This window comes from Leopardus geoffroyi, chromosome E1 (assembly GCF_018350155.1).
Source record: "Leopardus geoffroyi isolate Oge1 chromosome E1, O.geoffroyi_Oge1_pat1.0, whole genome shotgun sequence".
NCBI lineage: Eukaryota > Metazoa > Chordata > Mammalia > Carnivora > Felidae > Leopardus > Leopardus geoffroyi.
Genome location: NC_059330.1, coordinates 45,664,039 through 45,686,418, shown reverse-complemented (window position 1 = coordinate 45,686,418; position 22,380 = coordinate 45,664,039). Strand labels below are relative to the sequence as shown.

The 22,380-nt window shown below is 37.1% G+C and overlaps 1 protein-coding gene across 6 annotated transcripts in view; it reads right to left on the bottom strand.

Annotated features, from left to right (window-relative positions):
- Positions 1 to 11,330, bottom strand: part of TANC2 (tetratricopeptide repeat, ankyrin repeat and coiled-coil containing 2) — a 325,771-nt gene extending 314,441 nt beyond the window's left edge. For all 6 annotated transcript variants that reach the window (XM_045489387.1, XM_045489388.1, XM_045489389.1 and 3 more), the window contains exon 1: positions 11,309 to 11,330. The gene's annotated coding sequence lies outside the window, so the exon portion shown is untranslated. The remainder of the gene's footprint in view (positions 1 to 11,308) is intronic.
- Between the last annotated feature and the right edge of the window lie 11,050 nt (positions 11,331 to 22,380).

Sequence of the window (22,380 nt, the reverse complement as noted above, 5' to 3'; positions counted from 1 at the left end):
AGAGTACACATTCCTCAGGTGTTAATTAATGGCTCAGAGCTGTTCCCACCTTCAGAGAATGATCTAAGCTAACTAGAGCCACCAATGTCTTTTTAATACCGAGGTACAAAAGACCATCTCCTTTAACTCAAAGGGGGACAACATTGTGGTATGACTTATGCTCCAAAGCTCTCACCCAACTCTTCCTACGCTTGATTTTTCTTCAAATACTCATCTGTAAATGATATACCTGTTTGTCCCCCCACTAGAATATAAGCTCCATGAAGACATGAAAATTGCCTGTTTCATTGCTGCAAACCCATAGCTGGAGAATAGTGCCTGGTAAACAATGGAGGCCAAATAAATATTGATTGAATTAATCAATTATATTTCTTCAGTTTGTATATCACTGTCCAAATCAAATCCCTTATAAGGGAAACCTGGTCTTAACTCTTTTTATCCTCAATGCCTAGCTCATGGGAGGCTCTCAACACTTCTTGAATGAGTAAATAAATGAATGAATAATTGAGCAAAGAACTGGATTCATCAGATTACTAACCTGTTAAAGGGGTAAGGGGACACAATACAAGTAAATTTCAATAGACAAGAACAGGTTATGAATTAACTATAACAATGGGCACTACCTAGGATGATTAAGCACCAGGGAAACAGAAATTCTCTAGGCAAGTTCAAATATTTATATGAGAAACAGACAAGAAAATTCTAGTCATACTTCAAACTTCTGCCTAACTCAGAAGTTATATAGCTATATACATATAACTTTGAATATGTATGTACAGTTCTTCAAAGTCTCAAAATGAAAAAAAATTAACAGCACAGATTATGTGACTAAACCATTATTTAAAATTTACTAGACCAGGAGCCAAACATAAATAAAAATCTCATGTCTAAAAATAAGCCAAGATAATATTCTAAGGTTAACTTAAGTAAAAAACGATGATGTATGCAATAAAATAATTACAATGATCACTTTTTGAAGTGTAGAGATTTTTTTCTTTGCTAGTCCTAAAATATTTTATAAAAGTTGACTGAAATGTATAAAGAATAAAATGAAACATAACATACTTATTTAAAACTAATTATCCATCTCATAGTTATACTTTGATAAAATGACTTTCTTATTCAAGATAACACATCACCAGAAAATTTATTGTAATAAAATATTAATATAGAAACTCCACAAAATTGAAGCTAAGTGGGAAATAGCAATTTCATCTAATTGGATTTATGACAGTAATATATGGCTAAATTTCATCTTACTTTTTCCAAATTATATATCCAAATTTAAAAATGGTAACTCTCTCAGGAGAAATCATCAAATAAATTCCTGGCAAGTAAAAGTCTCTGGCAGTAAGATACCAAAGAAGCCATTCACATCCCCCCAGTCATTTCTAATTGTCTTAAACTTAACTGATTCAAACATCATGTTATCTGCATGGCCCCTAAGCATTTTATGCTTATGACACCTGATCTAAACCATTCAAGAAAAGTATTGACTATTTTCTAAATGGTCCACCAAGGCTGGAGACTCAACCTATTACTCAATATAGTCTTGCACTATTTTATTCATAAAAATGTTTATGTAATAATAACGAAATCAAATTAACTATTAAGCACTTCTGCACTACTCAGGCTAAATAATTATGGTATTCCCATTAGCTTTTCCACAGAGGGTATCTTTCAGTATAAGCCAGCTTTCTTAAAAAAATCTTTTTCTATATCCTTTTCCATTTGGAGTGCTTGGTATTATTTTTATTCTCATTTTTGGTTTTGTGATGGATTGGCTTATTCTTATATTTTTGTTTTCCAATTCTAGAAACAAGTTTCTTGACATTAGAACTATGCCTAGTGGATAAACTACACCATTCAAGTGCTTTTAAAGTTCCATGGGATCTGAAGAAAATGTTTCAAATAGTAAGAAAATAAAAAGTAAGGAAAGGTAATAAAGTAAGACATTATCTGTAGAACTCTAATTACAAAAACAAGAATGCATTGTGATCCAAATGATGGATTAATGAGTATTATCTTTCCTTACCCAGACAACCAACAAAACCTCCTTTTATGATTTTCTCCACAATGCTAATTTGGATAGTGCCTTCAGAGTCCCCTTGAAAACAACCTGTTGGTATAACTACGAAAAAGTAAATTATATATGTTTAAAGTAAATGTTACCCATTTTCCAGCATGTATCAACCTAGAGCTTCCCTTCAGAGAAATTTCTGTAAGGGAACAAACATACACAATCACACATTTACAAAATTTCAAAGAAATTTTTAAATATTGTATGAAAGGATGCAGTGGTTAATGATGTAGATGTGATGGAAGTGTTGAAAAAAAGTGATAATATTTTATAATACATGGTTTTAATGAAACATACTAAAAATTAACACATATACTTGAATTTTAAAAATACATATTTTAAAAATATCTAAAAGAGCATTATTCCTTACACCCTTCTGAACCTTCCTCCCCATTAAGCTAAGCTGCCTAACTTCTAAATTTCAACTCAAGCAATTATTTTAGCATAGGTAATCTGTCCAGATGGATTTACAATTGATGAGTTCTCAATTCATCCCAGATTCTGGATCTTTATATCACAGACCAAGGATCAATATGTCCTCAGTTTGCCATTCCTACCCAACTATAGCTACAAATACCATCTGAGCCCCTGAGGTGCACTGCCTAGGAAACAATGCCTGGGAAACAACCCAGATGAGATAATAGGATTTAGAAAAGGTATTCAGTGGATAAATTGCTTTATTATTACACAGTATTGTTCACTACAAAAAACGGGGAAAAAAAGAAGGAAATAGAAACATCTGGAATTTTCTAAAAGAATGATTCAACAATGAAATAAATTATCACTATTATATCCTCCTTTGCTTTTCTTATCACTTTGCCTTAAAGTGTTGCATCAACTTTCAAGACACAAGTTTGGAGACACCAGCTTTCTAGCCACTGTTTTTTGTTTTTTGTTTTTTTTTAAGCCCTCAGAGAACACATTTGAGAATACAGGAATTTTCATTTTCTGCCCAAAATGTCAGAGAAGAATACTGTCAAAGGAAGACGTTTTACAAGTATTAGATGAGAAAATGAATACAAAAAGAGAGACAACAGCACTCTCAACTCTTATGAAGGTGAAATTGATCACATAAAAAATCTCAGACTATGAGTCTTCAGATAACCTTATGACAGATGAATTTTCTCACATTCAATAATCAATGAGTGAATCCTAGAAATGCAAGGTCATTCACAGAAATGAACCATCAATATATGAAAAATCAATCAATGTAATACACCATACTAATAAGGGACAAAACTCTAATAATCACCTCAACAACAACAAAAAAAAAAGCATTTGACAAAAGCCTATACCCTTCTATGACAAAAACACTAAACACACTTAGAAGGAAATTTCCTCAATCTGATAAAGGGCATCTATGAGAAACCTACAGCTAATATCCTACTTAATGCTGAAAGACATTACTTCCCCCCAAGATTAAGAATAAGACAAGGGTGCCTGCTGTCATCACTTCCATTCAACATTGTTACAAAAGTTCTAACTAGGGCAATTAAGAAAAAGAAACGAAAGTATCCAAATTGGGAAGGAAGAAGTAAATCTATCTATATTCACAGATAACATGACCTTGTATCTGAAAATTCTCAAGAATCCACCAAAAAAACCCATCAGAGCAATAAGAGAATTCAGCAAAGCTGCAGCACACAAAAATCAATTGTATTTCTATACACTAGCAATGAAGATCCAAAAATGAAATCAAGAAAACAATTCCATTTACAAGAGCAATGGAAAATGGAATTTTTAAAAATTTAGGAATAAAATGAGCAAAAAAGCACAAGACATGTATGCTGAAAACTACAAAGCATCATTGAAAAAACTTTAAAAAGATCTAATTAAATGGAAAGACACCCATGTTCATGAATTGGAAAGCTTAATGTTGTTGAGATGGCAATATTCTTCAAATTGATCTATAGATTCAGTGCAATACACCTAACAAAATCCCAGCGACCTTCTTTGCAGAAATCAAGAAGTCAATTCTAGAATTCATACAGAAATACAAGGGATCCAGAATAGACAAAACAATCTTGAAAAAGGACAAAGTCAATAAAATAAAGGCCCTCTCCCAAAGGCATCCATATTCTAACCTCTAGGATTTACATGACAAAAGGGACTTTGTAGAAGTGATTAAGTTAAAAAATTTAAGAAAGGGAGATTATCCTAGATTTTATCTAGATAAGCCTAACGTAATCACAAGAGTCCTTATAACAGGAAAAAACTGCAGAACAATCTCAGAAGATGTAATGACAGAAGAAAGGTCAAAGTGATGTGGCCATAAGCCCAGAAATTCAGGTGGCTTCCAAACAGTGGAAAAGGCAAGGAACAGATTCTCTCCTAATGCCTCCAGATGGACTACAACTATGCTAAAACCTTGTTTTTAGCCCATATACAACCCATTTCAACCTTCTGATCTCCAGAACTGTAAAAAATATAATATCTTAGTGTTGTTTTAAACTACTAAATTTATGGTAATTTGTTACAAGAACAACAGGAAATGAATACAATCACAATAGCAACAAACATGTATAACATAGTTATTATTACCACATAACAATGTCTCAAACACCTATAAAAGCGTGCAGCTGCCACACTAATAATGAACCTGTCCAAGTTTCTTCTTACTTAAGAACTGTTTATTATACTACTCTAGATCTATCTTTTTATATGTAAAAGCAAAAGTTCTCAGTTCTAAGGGAAAACAGTTGATTTTTTTTTTGAGGGGAGGCACCAGTTTAAAGTAATTCTATACTTCTCACATCAAGTTATTCCACATCATTTAACTCAGCTCTATAGTCAAACCAAAAGACATTCAACTAATAATACATAGTTGTGACAAAAATAAACTTCACACACTGATTAAAAATTTACACCATAGCTATAGAGTTCACAAGACACCTGAGTCTCAACATATCACAAAAAACAACAGCATTGGGGTGCGCCATGGATGTGCAAGGTGTACAGAAATCTAAATCTTAGCCTCAAATCTTGCTATTAACCTATACAATCTTAAAGGTTTCTAGTTAGATCACCAAAGAAAAAGATGGGCACATAAACAGAAGTGTGGCATGCAACAGCACAGGAAAATATACATAAAACTTTTTTCCTCCAGATTTTAGGAAGTGGTTTCGACAAATATGGTGATACAGATGAAGGCTTTTGAGTTCTAGGCATCAATTTCCTCTGGTCTTTGGTTTCCTTTCACCAAATGAGAATACTGGACCTATCATTTCAATCACTCTCTGAGCAAACTCCCTAGCCCCTTTGTTCTCTGGTTCCATACACCAGACAAAAATCAAAATTCAAGCTGATTCTACTCTGCCAAGGCCATTAAGCACTACTGGAGAAAAGTCATGTCATCAGACTAGACTAATACACTAGAAATCCACAGTTGCAAATTTCAACTGACCCTTTTCACTGTTTAGCAATTTACTGTTTTTCTCTAGTCAATTCCTTCTCAACACTTTGACCTCTCATTTCTCTCCATCACTCTCAGCCAATGGTTTTGGCTCCTATTAACACAAAGAAAAACACATGTCTTCAAAATCATAAGAACTCCTTCAACTACCTACCAACAAACCTACAAATTTAAGCCAATTAACACAACTTCTCCTCCTATTAAAATAAATATATTAATTAGGTGAAGGGGATTGAGAGTATACTTATCTTGATGAGCACTGAGTAATGTATAAAATTGCTGAATCACTATATTGTACACCTGAAACTAATTTAATATTCTATGTTAACTACACTGGAATTAAAAATTTTTTTAAAGAAAATCATATAAATTCCTTCCAGAAGGAAGTGTTATCAATCTAAATAGGATAAAAATAAATGTACTCTGTCACTAACACTATAAAAATAGATAGGTAGATAGATAAATGTATTACTTTCAAATTCTCTACCTTTGCTCTATACTCCACCCGCTTCCATTCTTCTTGGGACCTTTTATATTTTTACTTCTTCTGTATTTTGAACTTCTTCCTTTAATGGCTCCTTCCATCAGCATTTCCCTATGCTCAAAAATCCTCTCAACTTTAAAAAATAAAAATCCTTTCTTAATACCTCCCTTTCTAGTTAATCGATTGCCATTACTCTGTCACCTATTATCTGGATATCACTCTCCTCTAATTGTAGCTACTACTTTCTAGCCCAGTAAATCAGCACTGTCACTAAGTTGTTTATTCATCTTTTATTCTTTCTAATTCACCTAACTTTTCTAACCAGTCAGAATATACCTTCACTCATGCCACAGACTAGATTAGCTCCGCCAATTATAACTCCCAATACTTAAACACCTTGTTCCTGATCTTTTATAACACTAATAAATTACAATGTTCAACTTCCACACTAAACATACGAGTGTCCTACGAGGCAACAGACCATGCTTGTCATGTTCACTGCCATCCTTGTAATTACACACTGACTGGCACATTCTAGAGGCTCAATAAATCATGAATAAATGGATGGCAAAACCAAGACCAAGCCATACCCTACATCTGGTGATAAACATAGAAAATATTGTAAATCAATATGAAGCATATTTTCTTAAAATGCTTCAGAATAAAGGGAACATGTACCCACTCATTCATTCAGCAAACATGTATTTTCATGCTACCAAGCACCAGGTACTGTCCTAGCTGCTAATGATAAGCAGTCCATTCTTTCATGGAGTTTATGATCCAGCTAATCAAAGGGAAGGGATGCCCTTTCGAAGGATCTAATTCAAATCCAAAAGACAATACAGTAAGAGATGGCCTTCATAAAACAGGGACAGAAAACGACCATTTTCTTTAAAAAAGCATGAAATTGGGGCGCCTGGGTGGCGCAGTCGGTTAAGCGTCCGACTTCAGCCAGGTCACGATCTCGCGGTCCGTGAGTTCGAGCCCCGCGTCAGGCTCTGGGCTGATGGCTCAGAGCCTGGAGCCTGTTTCCAATTCTGTGTCTCCCTGTCTCTCTCCCCCTCCCCCGTTCATGCTCTGTCTCTCTCTGTACCAAAAATAAATAAACGTTGGAAAAAAATAAATAAAATTAAAAAAAATAATAAATTAAAAAAAAAAAAACGTTAAAAAAATTTTTTTTAAAGCATGAAATTAAAAGATAAAAAGGGAGATAAGAGACATAAGGAAGGTTTATCTAAAAGGTTGGGGCGCCTGGGTGGTGCAGTCGGTTGAGCGTCCGACTTCAGCCAGGTCACAATCTCGCGGTCCGTGAGTTCGAGCCCTGCGTCAGGCTCTGGGCTGATGGCTCAGAGCCTGGAGACTGTTTCCGATTCTGTGTCTCCCTCTCTCTCTGCCCCTCCCCCGTTCATGCTCTGTCTCTCTCTGTCCCCCAAAAAATAAATAAACGTTGAAAAAAAAATCTTTTTTTAAAAATAAATAAAAGGTAACACACACACACACACAAACATACACACAAAACCCACAGTAGATATGTATGAGGAAGAGGTGATACTGTGAAAAATCAATCAATTCAGCAATGCAGGGGGAAAGTTTGACATACTTAATATATATTTGATATACTTAATATATACGAATATACCTGATATACTTAATATACCAGAATCAGAAGCCAGCTCCTGATAAATACTAATCTGCTTTCTATGGATTTACCTATTCCAGATTTTTCACATAAGTAGGTTTCCAATTATTTTTAAATATCATAATTTAAATTTTTCTTCAAAAAATCATTTCTTCTAACTTTTCAATCTGTAAACCAAAACTTACATGCAATATCCTCCTGCTCTTAATCTTCATTATATATGTAGTTAAATCTCTTGTTCTCTCCTTCCTTCAACTAAGAGTTATCATTTTCTACTATATATCAGGCAATATTTTAGGTATTAGAAATATAAAGCTCTATTTTATTTTATTTTACTTTACTTTTTACTTCTTTATTTTATTATATTTTTATTTCATTTATTTTAGTGTATTTTGAGAGTGGGAGGAAGCAGCAGAGAGAGGGAGAGAGAATACCAAGCAGGCTCCATGCTGCCAGTACAGAGCCCGACACAGGGTTCAACCTCACAAACCATGAGATCATGACCTGAGACAAAATCAAGAGTTGGATGCTTAACCATCTAAGCCACCCAGGCACCCTGGAAATATAAAGCTTTAAAACAAAAGCCAGACAAGATTTTTGCTAATTTAGAAGGGAAAAGAAACAATAAGTAAACAAATGAATACATGATCTAATTTCAAGGAGTGAAAAATGCTATGAAGACAAATAAAGAAGGGCAACATTTAAAGAGTGAGAGAAGGTGCTATCTTACACAAATAAGATCAGGGAAAGTTTGTCTGAGAGGATGACATTTGCAGAGATCTGAATGAAATGAGGAGGTAATCTTTCAGAATGTATATGAAGATCGAGGCCAGAGAAAAAGCAATTACAAAAATACTGAGGCAGGAATGAGCTTGGAATGTTCAAGGAACAACAATGAAGTCCAATGTGGCTGGAGAAGAATAAGAAGGAATGGTAGATGAGGCCACAGAGATAGTTAGGGTTCAGATTTTAAAGGGCACTGTAGATCTGGGAAAAGACTGAATTTTATCCTCAGTATGATGGGACACCACTAGAGAATTTTGATGAAATACTGGTCCATAAAGAATAGATTGCAGGCACTCCAACTCTTAGATTGAGTAGCCCAGGAGATTATGAGGACTACCACCAGGATGACAGAAATGACATGCTATCTGGTTAGAAGCGCTATATTTTAAAGATATAACTTACAGGATTTGCTGATATGGTGATATGAGGTGTGAAGACATGAGATTAATGTTGTTTATAAATATTTTCTCCTTTTCCTTGGTCAGAGAGTTACCTAATATTCTTATCAAAAAAACAGATTTTTGGTGTATTTGTTAAATCTATTTTTAAAAGTTCTACTTCATTGACTTCTACCTTCATGTTTTTAAATTCCTTTCTTTTGGGGCGCCTGGGTGGCGCAGTCGGTTAAGCGTCCGACTTCAGCCAGGTCATGATCTCGCGGTCCGTGAGTTCGAGCCCCACGTCGGGCTCTGGGCTGATGGCTCAGAGCCTGGAGCCTGTTTCCGATTCTGTGTCTCCCTCTCTCTCTGCCCCTCCCCCGTTCATGCTCTGTCTCTCTCTGTCCCAAAAATAAATAAACGTTGAAAAAAAAAATTAAAAAAAAAAAATCCTTTCTTTTACTTTTTTATTTTGTTGTTTTTATCCGGTTTCTTAGGTTCAGAGTTTAATTCATTTATATGTTGTGGGCTTTAATTCACTTATACATTATGGGCTTCATTCTAAAACTGTAAAGTTTTCTACAAATAGCACTTGCACACCTCCAACACTCCCCACAGATGTTCACTTCTATATATAATCTATCATTCTGCTGATTATCTTTTAAGCTGGGGCGGAGGTGGCAGGGAGGGATTTTAAGACAGAGTTTTAAAATTTCCCAAGTATTTCAATTTTTTGTTGTTTTAGCTCTTCCTTTTGTAGTCAGGAATGTGTTTCTTAGATTTCTGCTTTGCAAAATTTGAGATTTTGGGGGGCCTAGTACATGTTTAGTTTTCAAAAATGTTCCACTGCTTTTTAAATGAATGCTCTTTGTTCACGGGCAGGATATGATAAAAAGGTATTCAAGCATAAGAAGAGAAGAACTATACTAGATGGCTTTTATGAACACAGCACTATACCACAATGATCAAAAGGATACACTTGCTGTCCTACTACTTCCTAGATATGTTATATTGGGCAAGTTAAACTCTCTATATCTTACAGATGGCTGTGAAATTAAATAATTCATGTAAAAACTTAGCACAGTGCCTGGCTTATGAAAAAGCCCATTATATATTATTTTTTATAGTAAAAACCCATTTGGGGCGCCTGGGTGGCGCAGTCGGTTGAGCGTCCGACTTCAGCCAGGTCACGATCTCGCGGTCCGTGAGTTCGAGCCCCGCGTCGGGCTCTGGGCTGATGGCTCAGAGCCTGGAGCCTGTTTCCGATTCTGTGTCTCCCTCTCTCTCTGCCCCTCCCCCGTCCATGCTCTGTCTCTCTCTGTCCCAAAAATAAATAAACGTTGAAAAAAATAAAATAAAATAAAATAAAAACCCATTAAATATTGGTCACTATTATTTTAGGAGGCTTCAAAGTCAAAAATTGTATAACTATTTTATTAAGATTTAACAAAAATAAAGACATTTATGTAAATTAGAGAATCAAACATACTGCTATCTCAGCTTGTCTAACTCCTACTCATCCTTCAAATTTTAGCTCAGACATCTCCCAGAAGACTCCCAGGACTACCCCAGCCAAGTTCTGGTTACCTATCCCTCCTCTGTCCTTCTCATATAATAAACATTTACATTCTATCATAATTGCTTTTTTAACTGTTCCCTCTACTAGCCTATGAATGTAAAAATTCAATTTTTTATCTCTGCACATTCTATGTCCAACACATAAAAGGTGCTCAATAAATATTTGCAGAATGAAGACATAAACTAACACAGTAATAACTAGATTACAAAGAAAATGAATTGCAATGACATCTTGCCCTAGTCCATCCCCTCCCAGGACAATTAGCAAATCACACACACACACACACACACACACACACACACACACACACACCACATCACACCAGGACCCTGATCCATACAAACCCAGGATATAGAGATTATCAATGCAATAATAATTCACCAGAGTTCTGCTCTAAGAGGCAATTGATATTAACAACATAAAGATTGGTTTACCTTATAAATATATCATTCTGAAACTGAACTATTTGCAAGAATTGAACGACCCGTACCCCCGTCTTGACAAGAACACCCTTTTTAGTGAAACAAACAGACATGGTTTCAGAGAAACACATTATTGGGCTGACAGCCATAATGAACACAGTGAAAAATTCCTCTAAGCCTTATCTTCTGGAAGTGAGAAACACTCAGAGGACTCCTTGGTAACAATAACCTAGTTTCTGTTACCCTGCGAATATACAATGTTCTGATAAATTATATCCATCACAAGAACTTCTCCCATTTGTTGGAAAAGAGGATCAAGAAATAATCTTTGAACCCCAAATTGGAAATACTCAGAATCCACAATGCATTAGACTCAACCCCACAGCATTCTTTCAAATATCTCCTATCTTCCCCAAGACTGGTGAGATAGCAAGTGAAAGTTTCAGTTAAGAAAAGCTACGATGAATAAGCCACAACAATTTTTCAGTTGGTCTATTTGCTGTACCTGGTTCACTCAACAAATACTCACAATATCTGAATGGAGTGGGACTCATAAGATGCACTGTGGAATGCCCAGGATTTCTGAAAGAAGCTTAGGGTTAAGAAAGTAGAAGTTACTACACTTCAGCAGTATGCTGGCCCTCCAAGCCTGACCAGTACCGATGAAGTATTTGCTAACAACTGTGAAGTTATAATTTTATAAAAAGAAATACAGTAAAACCTTGGTTTGCGAGCATAATTTGTTCCAGAAACACACTTGTAATCCAAAGCAAGCACTTGTATATCAAGGCAAATTTCCCTATAAGAAATAATGGAAACTCAAATGATTCATTCCACAACCCAAAAATATTCACATAAAAATGATTGCAATGCTTTAATATAATACAAAATAATAAATAAAATACAAAATATAAAGAAAATAAATTAACCTGCACTTAACTTTGACAACCTTTGTAGCTAGTGTGAGGGAGACAAGAAAGAGGAGGGTTATTATGTAGGATGACTTTCACTATCACAAAGGAAATCACGGCTATCTACTGGCTCAATGGAATCTTTTTCTTTTTGTGCAACTTTAACAAGAAACCTATCCAACAACACTTGCTTTTGCCTCTTTTTGAAGATTTTGCAGAAATGCGACACTGCATTGACTATCACACACAATCCCACAGCCAGAGAGAGAACCATTGCCTCAGTTGTGATCATGGGAGTTCAGCATCACATCACATACTACTCATATTGCAAGACATCACTTATTTCTCAAGTTAAAAATTATTAGAAATATTTGCTCATCTTGTGGAACACTCGCAGAACAAGTTACTCATAATCCAAGGTTTTACTGTATATACTTAGTCTTCGACTTGTTCTAGGCACACTGCTTCTAAAACCCTTGTACTTTGCTAAGAGAGTGGTAAGGTTATTTTTTGTGTTAACGAGATGACTTTTGGAAAGCCTCTGGGTAACGTAAGAATGAGGGTTGGTTGCCAAGAGAACCAAACATGTGATTGGACAGAGTTGGAACTTTTAGTCTCAACCCACAGACTTTGGAGGAAGCAGAGAAGGGCTGGAGTTTGAATCAATCACCAATGCCCAAAGATTTAATTGACTGTGTGTATGTAATGAAGTCTCCATAAAAACCCAGAAGGATGGGGTTCACAGAGCTTCCACCAGGTTGGTGAACACATGGAGATTTGGGGAGTGGGGTGCACATAGACAAAATGGAAGCTCCGTGCCCCTTCCTGCATACCTTGCCCTATGCATGTCTTCCATCTGGATGCTCCTCAGTTACAGCCTTTTACAATAAACTGATAATCTCATTAGTAAAAAGTTTCTCTGAATTCTGAGAGCCACTCTAGCACATCAACTGAACACAAGGAAGAGGTCATGGGACCTTCCAATCTATAGCCAGTAGGGTCACAAGCCTGATACCCAGACTTGCAATAGGCATCTGAAGTGGGCTGTGGGAGGGAGGGGGCAATCTTATAGAACTGAGCCCTTAACCTGTGGGATCTGACCCTATCTCTGCAAAGGGTCAGAATTAAGATAACTGTTCAGTGGTTCTGAAAAAAACATATCAGACTGACCAACTACAATTTCAGATAATAACATACATGTTACTAAATGGGGTGCAGTATCTGACCAAGCTCCTGATACATGCTCTGTCTGCTAATTTTATACAATCAGAAGCTTTGAGGACCCAGGGGACCACCACCTATACATCTTAGCCAGCACCTTCCAAAGGGTGATGATAAACAGTTTTGATTTCAGCAATTTACCAAAATAAAAAGGGTTGATTAAAGAAGCAGCTATGAGGGAGAGGGAGGAAATTTGGCACAACAGCATGGAGACCTTCAGTTTGTCTCATCCCTGAAACACAGCTAGATCAGCACCAAACCATTTTGCACATCTAGGAAATTGATCTGAGAATTAACACAACAATCTGCATAACTTGAGCCATAGAACCCGGCAGGTACCCGGTGCAGAGAGGTAAAATGGGGCAGAGAAAAGCCGCAGAGGGTAGAGAGCTGTTTTTGCAGAGAGAGAAGAGAGAAAAGGGGGAGAGTGTGATACATCGGGAGAGTACAGGAAAACACTCTCCCAAAAGTAGCTAGAGAGAAAGAGAAAACAAGTGAAAACACTCACAGGGGACCAAACAAACAAGAAATCTGTTCCCCAAAACCAGTGACAGGAAGACAGGAGAGGGTTTCAATACCACCAGGATTCTATAAACAGTGGAGCACAGAGTCTGAAGTTCTAGATAGTGCTCTGGGGAGGAAGTAGGGCAAATCCCCAGGGGCAGATAGAGGGGTCTAAGGGGTCCTTGTGCCACAAGAGGAGAAGCAGTTTCCCTGCCTGGAAAGTAGAGGCCACATGACCTCCCCACTGGCAAAGGTCCCAGCAGACTCCAGAGAACAGCCATGTTTGCTGCTACTGGGACAAAGACACCAGACTGAGGTGAAACCCGGCACTGGCTGTGTGTTGTGGTTTGCCATAATGTCTGAACCTCTGCTGCTGCACTGATCTCACAAACAGTGTGGGGTTCTAAAACACAACCCCATCTGAGATAAAACTCTTGAGGGAGGCGCCACCTGGCAGGCAGACAGCTTGGACATGAACAGGGTAGCAGCGGGGAGTGCACAGAGGCCAGAGACAAAGGGGGGGGGGGGTGCTTGATCAAGGAGTGAGAGCAGGAAGTTCCTGTGCCAGAGACTAGGGAGCTGGGTGAAGTCATTTCGACCTCTCCTGTACATGGGCATGCATACCACACTGATCCACCTCAGTAAGCTAAACAGCACCACCTAGTGAAGAACGGAGCCATTACACCAAGTCCCACCTAAATGCACCCTCCAAGCACATCTCCTAGAAGACCAGCACAAGTCACTTCACCTATTTAGTGTCCAGACTATAGAGGACTTCATATTTTCAGTTCTAAGGAAAACTGGATGTAACTTCATTCAGGTTTAATTCTGTCTGCTCGTTCATTTATTAATTTTTTTTTATTCCGTTTTCATTTAAATTGTTTTTTTTTTCCTTTTTTTCCTTGGATACCGAAAGAGAAAAATTTATTTTTATATTCTTTTTTTGAATTTTTTCAATTTGTAATTATTTTTTTTACTTTTTAAAATTTTTTATTCTATTTAATTTTCTTTATTTCATTTTATTCTATGTTTTTTTAATTTTTTAATTTTTTACCTTTTTTCTTTTCTTTCCCTTTTTTCTCTATTCTATCAAGCTTCTTTCAACAAGCAGACCAAAACACATCTAGGATCTAGCTTTGAGTTTTTTGTTTTGTTTTAAATTTTTTAATTTAAATTTTTTATTTTATTTTTTTTTCTTCTTCCAAAATGATAAAACAAAGGAATTCACCCCAGAAGAAAGAACAGGAAGAAATGACAGCCAAGGGCTTAATCAACACAGATATAAGCAAGATGTCTGAACTAAAATTTAGAACCACGATAATAAGAATACCAGCTGCGGTTGCAAAAAAGCATGGAATCCCTTTCTGTGGAGATAAAAGAAGTAAAATCTAGTTAGGACAATATTAAAAATTCTATGAACAGAGATGAAATCTCAAATTGATGCCATGTTGACAAGGACGGATGAAGCAGAGCAGCGAGTCAGCGATAAAGAAGAAAAATTATGGAGAATAATGAAGCAGAAAAAAGGAGAAATAAAGGCAAAAGAGCACAATACAAAACTCAGAGAACTCAGTGACTTATTAAAAAGGAACAATATCTAAATCATAGGAGTCCCAGAAGATGGAAGAGAGAGAAAAGGGGACAGAAGGTTTATGTGAGCAAATTATAGCAGAAAACTTTCCTAATATGAGGAAGGGGACAGACATCAAAATCCAGGCAGCACAGAGAACTCCCATTAGATCCAACAAAAACCGACCATCATCAAGGCATATCACCGTCAAATTCACAAAATACAAAGACAAGAAAAGAATTATGAAAGCAGCAAAAGAAAAAAAGTCCTTAATGTATATGGGAAGACAGATCAGGTCTGCAGCAGAACTATCCACAGGAACTTGGCAGGCCATAAAGGAGTGGCAGGATATATGCAACGTGCTGAATTGAAAAATATGCAGCCAAAAATTCTTTACCCAGCAAGTCTGTCATTCAAAATAAAAGGAGAGATAAAGAGTTTCCCAAACAAAAACTAACAGTTTGTGATGACTAAACCAACACCACAAGAAATTTTAAGGGAAACTCTCTGAAGGGAGAAAAGATGAAACTAAACAAAAAAGACCAAAAGCAACAAAGACTAGAAAGGACCAGAGACTACCACCAGAAACTCCAACTCTACAGGCAACATAGTGGCAATAAATTCATATTTCACAGTGCTCACTCTAAATGTCAATGGACTAAACACTCCAATCAAAAGACAGAGGGTAACAGAATGGATAAGAAAACAAGATACATCTATATGTTGTTTACAAGAGACCCATTTTAGATGTAGACACCTGCAGATTGAAAATAAGGGGATGGAGAATCACCTATCATGCTAATGGTTGCCAAAAGAAAGCTGGAATAGCCATACTTATATCAGACAAGCTAGATTTTGAAATAAAGACTGTAACAAGAGATGAAGATGTGTATTATATCATAATCAAGGGGTCTATCCACCAAGAAGACCACAATTGTGAACATTTATGTCCCCAACGTGAGAGCACCCAAATATATAAATCAATTAATCATAAACATAAAGAAACTCATTGACAATAATACCCTAATAGTAGGGGACTTCAACATCCCACTTACAACAATGGACAGATCATCTAAGCAGAAAATCAACAAGGAAACATGGCTTTAAATGACACGCTGGGCCAGACGGACTTAACAGATACATTCAGAACATTTCACCCTAAAGCAGCAGAATATGCATTTTTCCCAAGGGCACATGGAACATTCTCCAGAATAGATCACATACTGGGACACAAATCAGCCCTCAACATGTACAAAACGATCAAGATCATATTGTGCATATTTTGAGATCACGACACTGTGAAACTCGAAATTAACCACAAGAAAAAATGTGGAAAGACAATGAATACTTGGAGATTAAAGAACATCTTACTAAAGAATTAATGGGTTAACCAAGAAGTTAAAAAGGAAATTAAAAAATACATGGAAGCCAATGAAAATGATAACATGACAGTCCACTCCTGGGATGCAGCAAAGGTGGTCATACCAGGGAATTATATAGCAATCCAGGCCTTCCTAAAGAAAGAAGAAATGTCTTAAATATACATTCTAACCTTACATCCTAAAGACCTGGAAAAAGAGGGGACCTGGGTGGCTCAGTCAGTTGTGCGTCTGGCTTCAGCTCAGGTCATGATCTCACAGTCCGTGAGTTCGAGCCCCACATCAGGCTCTGTGCTGACAGCTCAGAGCCTGAAGCCTGCTTCGGATTCTGTGTCTCCCTCTCTCTCTGCCCCTTCCCCGCTCACACGCTGTCTCTCTTTCAAAATAAAATAAAAATATTAAAAAAAATTTTTTTTGAAGACCTGGAAAAAGAACAGCAAATAAAACCCAAAACCAGAAGAAAGGAAATAGTAAAGATTAGAGCAGAAATCAAGGATATCGATTTCAAAAAAAAAAAAAAAAAAAAACAACAAAACAGTAGAACAGATCAATGAAACCAGGAGCTGGTTCTTTAAAAGAATTAACAAAATTGATAAACGCTGGCCAGTTTGATCAAAAAGAAAAAGGAAAGGATCCAGATAAATAAAATGACAAATGAAAGAGACCACAACCAACACTGCAGAAATACAAACAATAATAAGAGAAAATTATGAGCAATCATATGCCAACAAACTGGACAACCATTTAAGAAATGGTCAAATTCCTAGAAACATATTAACTACCAAAACTAAAACAGGAAAAAATAGAAAATTTGAACAGACCCATAACCAGTAAAGAAACTGAATCAGTAATCAAAAATCTCCCAACAAACAAGAGTCCAGGGCTGGGTAGTTTTCCAGGGGAATTCTATCAAACATTTAAAGAAGAGTTAACACCTATTCTTTTGAACTGTTTCCAAAAAAAAAAAAAAAGAATGGAATGGAAACTTGCAAACTCATTCTATGAGGCCAGCATTACCTTGATTCCAAAACCAGACAGAGACCCCCCCCCCCTAAAAAGGAGAACTACAGACCAATTTCCCTGATGAACAAGGATGCAAAAATTTTCAATAAGATACCAGCAAACTGGATCCAACAAGACATGAAAAGAATTATTCACCACAATCAACAATTATTCCTGGGATGCAGGGCTGGTTCAATATCTGCAAATCAATCAATGTGGCACATCACATTAATAAAAGAAAGGATAAGAACCACCTCTAAATAGATGCAGAGAAAGGATTTGACAAAACACAGCATCCTTTCTTGATAAAAAACTCCCAAGAAAGTAGGGATATAAGGATCATACCTCAAGATCATAAAAGCCATATACAAAAGACCCACCACTAATATCATCTTCAATGGGGAAAAACTGAGAGTTCTCCCCTTACAGTCAGGAACATGGCAAGGATGTCCACTCTCACCATTGTTATTCAACATAGTGTTGGAAGTCCTAGCCTTAAAAATCAGACAACACAAAGAAATAAAAGGCATCCAAATCAGCAAGGAGGAAGTCAAACTTTCACTCTTCACAGATGGCATAATACTCTACTTGGAAAACCCAAAAGAGGAATGCTTTTGCACTGCTGGTAGGAATGTAAACTGGTGCAGCCACTCTGGAAAAGCGTATGGAGGTTCCCTCCAAAATTAAAAATAGAACTACCCTACAACCCAGCAATTGCACTACTAGGTATTTATCCAAAGGATACAGGAGTGGTTTCAAAGGGGCACATGCACCTCAATGTTTATACCAGTGCTATCGACAACAGCCAAAGTATGGAAAAAGTCCAAATGTCCATTGAATGATGAATGAGTAAAGAAGATGTGGTATATATGTATAAAATGGAATATTACTCAGCAATCAAAAAGAATGAAATCTTGCCCTTTGCAACAACATGGATGGAACTAGAGTATATTATGCTAAGCAAAATAAGTCAGTGAGAGAACGATAAATATCATAGGACTTCACTCATATGTGGACTTTAAGATACAAAACAGATCAACATAAGGGAAGGCAAGCAAAAATAATATAAAAACAGAGGGACACAGACCATAAGAGACTCTTAAATACAGAGAACAAACTGAGGGTTGCTGGCGGGGTGTTGGGTGGGGGGATGGGCTAAATGGGCAAGGGGCATTAAGGAAGACACTTGTTGGGATGAGCACTGGGTGTTACGTGTAAGTGATGACTCACTAAATTCTATTCCTGAAATCATTATTATACTATATGTTAACTAACTAGGATTTAAATTAAAAAAAAAAAAAAAAGCAACACCAGCTATGAGGCAGGAGTAATAGTTAGTGTAAAAAGAGAATAGAGTTACAGAAATCCCAGGAATTTTTCACATTTTCAAAAGACTGTTCTGTCACAATTATTTAAGGGACCATATTAAGTTTGTTTTAAAAACAGGCATGACAATCAAGTCTTAGAGTCTGTACAAACATCCCAACATCTAGTAAAGACATAACTATCTGGAAGGACTTACAAAAAATAGGAGAAACAATTTTTTTTTAATGAGAGAGAGAGAGAGAGAGAGAGGATGCAAATGAGTGAGAGTGGGGGTGGGGGGGAAGCAGAGCTCACCCAAAGAGAGGCTCATGTTCATCCAAAGCAGGCCTTGAACTCATCCGATGTAGGCCCTGAGCTCACCCAAAGCAGGGCTCACCTGATGCGGGGCACAAGCTCACCAGATTCGGGACTTGAACTCACGAACCTTGAGTTCAAGACCTGCACCCAAGTCAGATGCTTAACCAACTGAGCCACCCAGGCGCCCAGGAGAAGCAATTATTTAAGGTATTCTCTGAAGTTAAGTCTTTCTATCAAGGAAACAAACTCAATCCTCACTGGGTTAAGCAAAATAGAGAACTTTCTGTTTATTTTAGAGAATAATCAGGGGTAAGGTTGACCTCTGCTGCAACCAAGGCTTGAGGATATCACAAGAATCCAACTCTTGATTGCTTCACCCACACTGGACCTATTCTCGGCCTCCACACTGTGGTCCCCAACAACTTCAAACTCCCATCATCAGCACACCCAGTCCAGCAGAAGAGAGCAAGGTCTTTGTCCTAAGATTCACTCCAATCAGGTGGTTTAGGTAATGTGTGTAGTACTGAAGAAACCAATGTGACACACTGATTGGCTACGGCCTATGTCCTCCCCCTCTAGCCCCACTCAGGCCAGGTGAATGGAGTACTGAGAAATGGCATCTCACACTAAAATCAAAGCTTCTAAACCAACGGGAAAGCAGAATGTAAGTTAAGGAGACAAGAATGTCTCTCATGGTGCTATATTGCCTAACGGAGAAAATTAAAACCATCACTTGGATGAGTGTCAGCTCTACCGTAACTCAGTTAAAGAAGCTATGAGGCAGACCCAAAAATTCTCAAACAAGGAACAGACCCAGAGAGGACTGTGCTCAAAGGCCTAATTTCACCACCTTTAGAGAAAAGATCTTTGAAAGACTAAGCAAATATTACAGACAGACTGTATGGCTGTCATTAAGCCCTTGCCAAGGTGAGTAGAGAGAACCTGCCAGGCTTTAGCATCTTATATCAGCAAGAAAATAGCAGGGGCACCTGTGTGTACTGGAAAGGCAGGTACCCAATCTATAGCCTAGTTTTGGAGAGAGATGGGGAAGGCCTGCAAGCAGCAATTTTAAACAATGCTGGAAAAATGAGTGTCCCTGTAACGACTTTTTACCACCTCAATAAGCCTTTGCACAATAACCCTTTATATACCCACCTCAGATGACTGAGGGGGCAATAATGTATCAAGATGATTTGGAGAAAACAAACATATGGCATTCCCTATTCAGAAACTATCAAGAGAAAGACTAATTAACTGTTAATAAGTATGAATTTTATCACTGAGGTAAATGATTATCCAAAAATGTAAGGAGTTTGTATAGAGGTACTTTCATAAATATAGATTGATAAAAACCTCATACATGTCCTTAACAGCATTAAATAGAATATCACAGAGCAACAAGAGTGATCTTTAAACTACGATCACAGTATTCATTATTGTTAGTGCATAATCAACAGCTTCTAGCCCTAAACCACTGAGGCAAAATCTAGGAGGAGTGGAGGTCATCAGAGTTCTGTACGTGTATCTGAAGCAGTCTTGATTTACATACCCTTAAAACTTGAGCCACTGCTCCCAAATGAGAGTGGAATATTGGTATAAAGTGGGAAGATTTGTAGCATCCTATAGCAGTAAAGGAGAGAAAGTGAACACTTCTCATAGGGAAGACTAAAGGTAATGATGTTCTCTATTCAGGAATGTCAGAAATTATCACTAACTAATGGGATATTTTATAAGGGACTACAGTACTCCAGTAAATGGGTTTTGCAAACAGCTGAATACTATCTCAGAAGTAGTATCTAACGATTCAGAGGGATACTTGCCAGCTTATATGGTACAACCAAACCAGGGCCAGAACTGGCAGGGAAAAGAAGGGAGAGTAACCATCCCTGCCTGCTAACTGACACTAATAAGCAAAGATGAGCCAGTAGCGCTCCAAATGGGAGCAGAGAAGAGCCTCATTCACCGACCACGTTTAACAACACATATCACCATCCCACAAGTGAGGAGGACAGAATAATCCTAACAAGAGGGAGCGGATTTTTTGTCCTAAGATTCACTCCAATCAGGTGGTTTAGGTAATGTGTGTAGTACTGAAGAAACCAATGTGACACACTGATTGGCTAAGGCCTATGTCCTCCTTAGGCATTAAGGGGTCCTTAGTTACTTCTCAAAGAAAAGGAAGACACCTCCCACTACCACACATGGAAGCAATGAGTTCCCTTTCACATACTCTAATGCAGAAGCCTCAGTTTGTGGATTGTGCCTGTGATATATCTAGGACAAGGGTATGAGAATGGTATCAGTACTGCAGAAGGACAGGAGAAGGGTAGAGAGAACGCAGAGTGTGAAGGGCTGGGAAGAAATCACAGTTCAGTTATAGAATGCAACACTTCCTCTGGACCAGAGAGTCCAACCAAAATTCTGATCTATGAACTGAGGATGCCCAGAAAGGACACTTTCTATGTGGCCTGGCAATGCCACATAGTGTCAGTGGGGCATACACTCTACTGACTAAAGGCAAAAAAAGTATTCCATTTTATAAGGAGTCACAGGATTCAACTAAGGGGAAGAGAGTAACAGGACTGAGTCTTCTCCTCTACTGATGCAAGCCATTTAATGGTTATTGGTCTATTCGGGTTTTCTATTTCTTGAGTCAATTTTTGAAAAATGTTTTTTAAGCCATCTATTCCCTCTAAGTATTAAAACAGGCTTAAAACAGTCCTATGAGCAGGAACCAAAAGAGTTTACTACAGAATGGAAGTAGTAAACTACTCTACTCACCACTCTTTCATATTTTCCATCTTTTTACCTGCACTGCACTCTGGCAATTTCTTCAAACCTATCTGCAAATCACTAATTCTCTCTTTAGCCATTTCTACTTTGTAATTTAGTGAAATACGCAGTGAACCAGAAAGGAACCTTAATGTAAACTACAGGCTTTGGGTAATAATGATGTGTCAATGTAGGTTCAATTTTAACAAATGTGTACAACTGTGGTGTGGATTGCTGACAGTGGGGAAGGATGCATGTGTGGGGACAGGGAGTACACGAGAACTTTTGTATTTTTTGCTCAATTTTGTTGTGAATCCAAAACTGCTCTTAAAAATAAAGTTTATTAATTGCTTTTTTAAAGTAGGAAAGAAGGACCAGAAAGAGGATCAAATAATAGGGAAATGATCAAATTCTGGACATATACCATGGCATGACATATTCCATGAACCATGGAATACTATGTACAGTTTAAACAATGTGCAGTGCATCTATTTCAAGATTAAAAATTCTCCAAGTTTTATCCTTAAGTGAAAAGAAATCACAGAGTAATATGTAAAGTATGGCCTTATTATAATTTTTAAAACTATGAGTTTATAGACATATGTATGTATGCATGTGT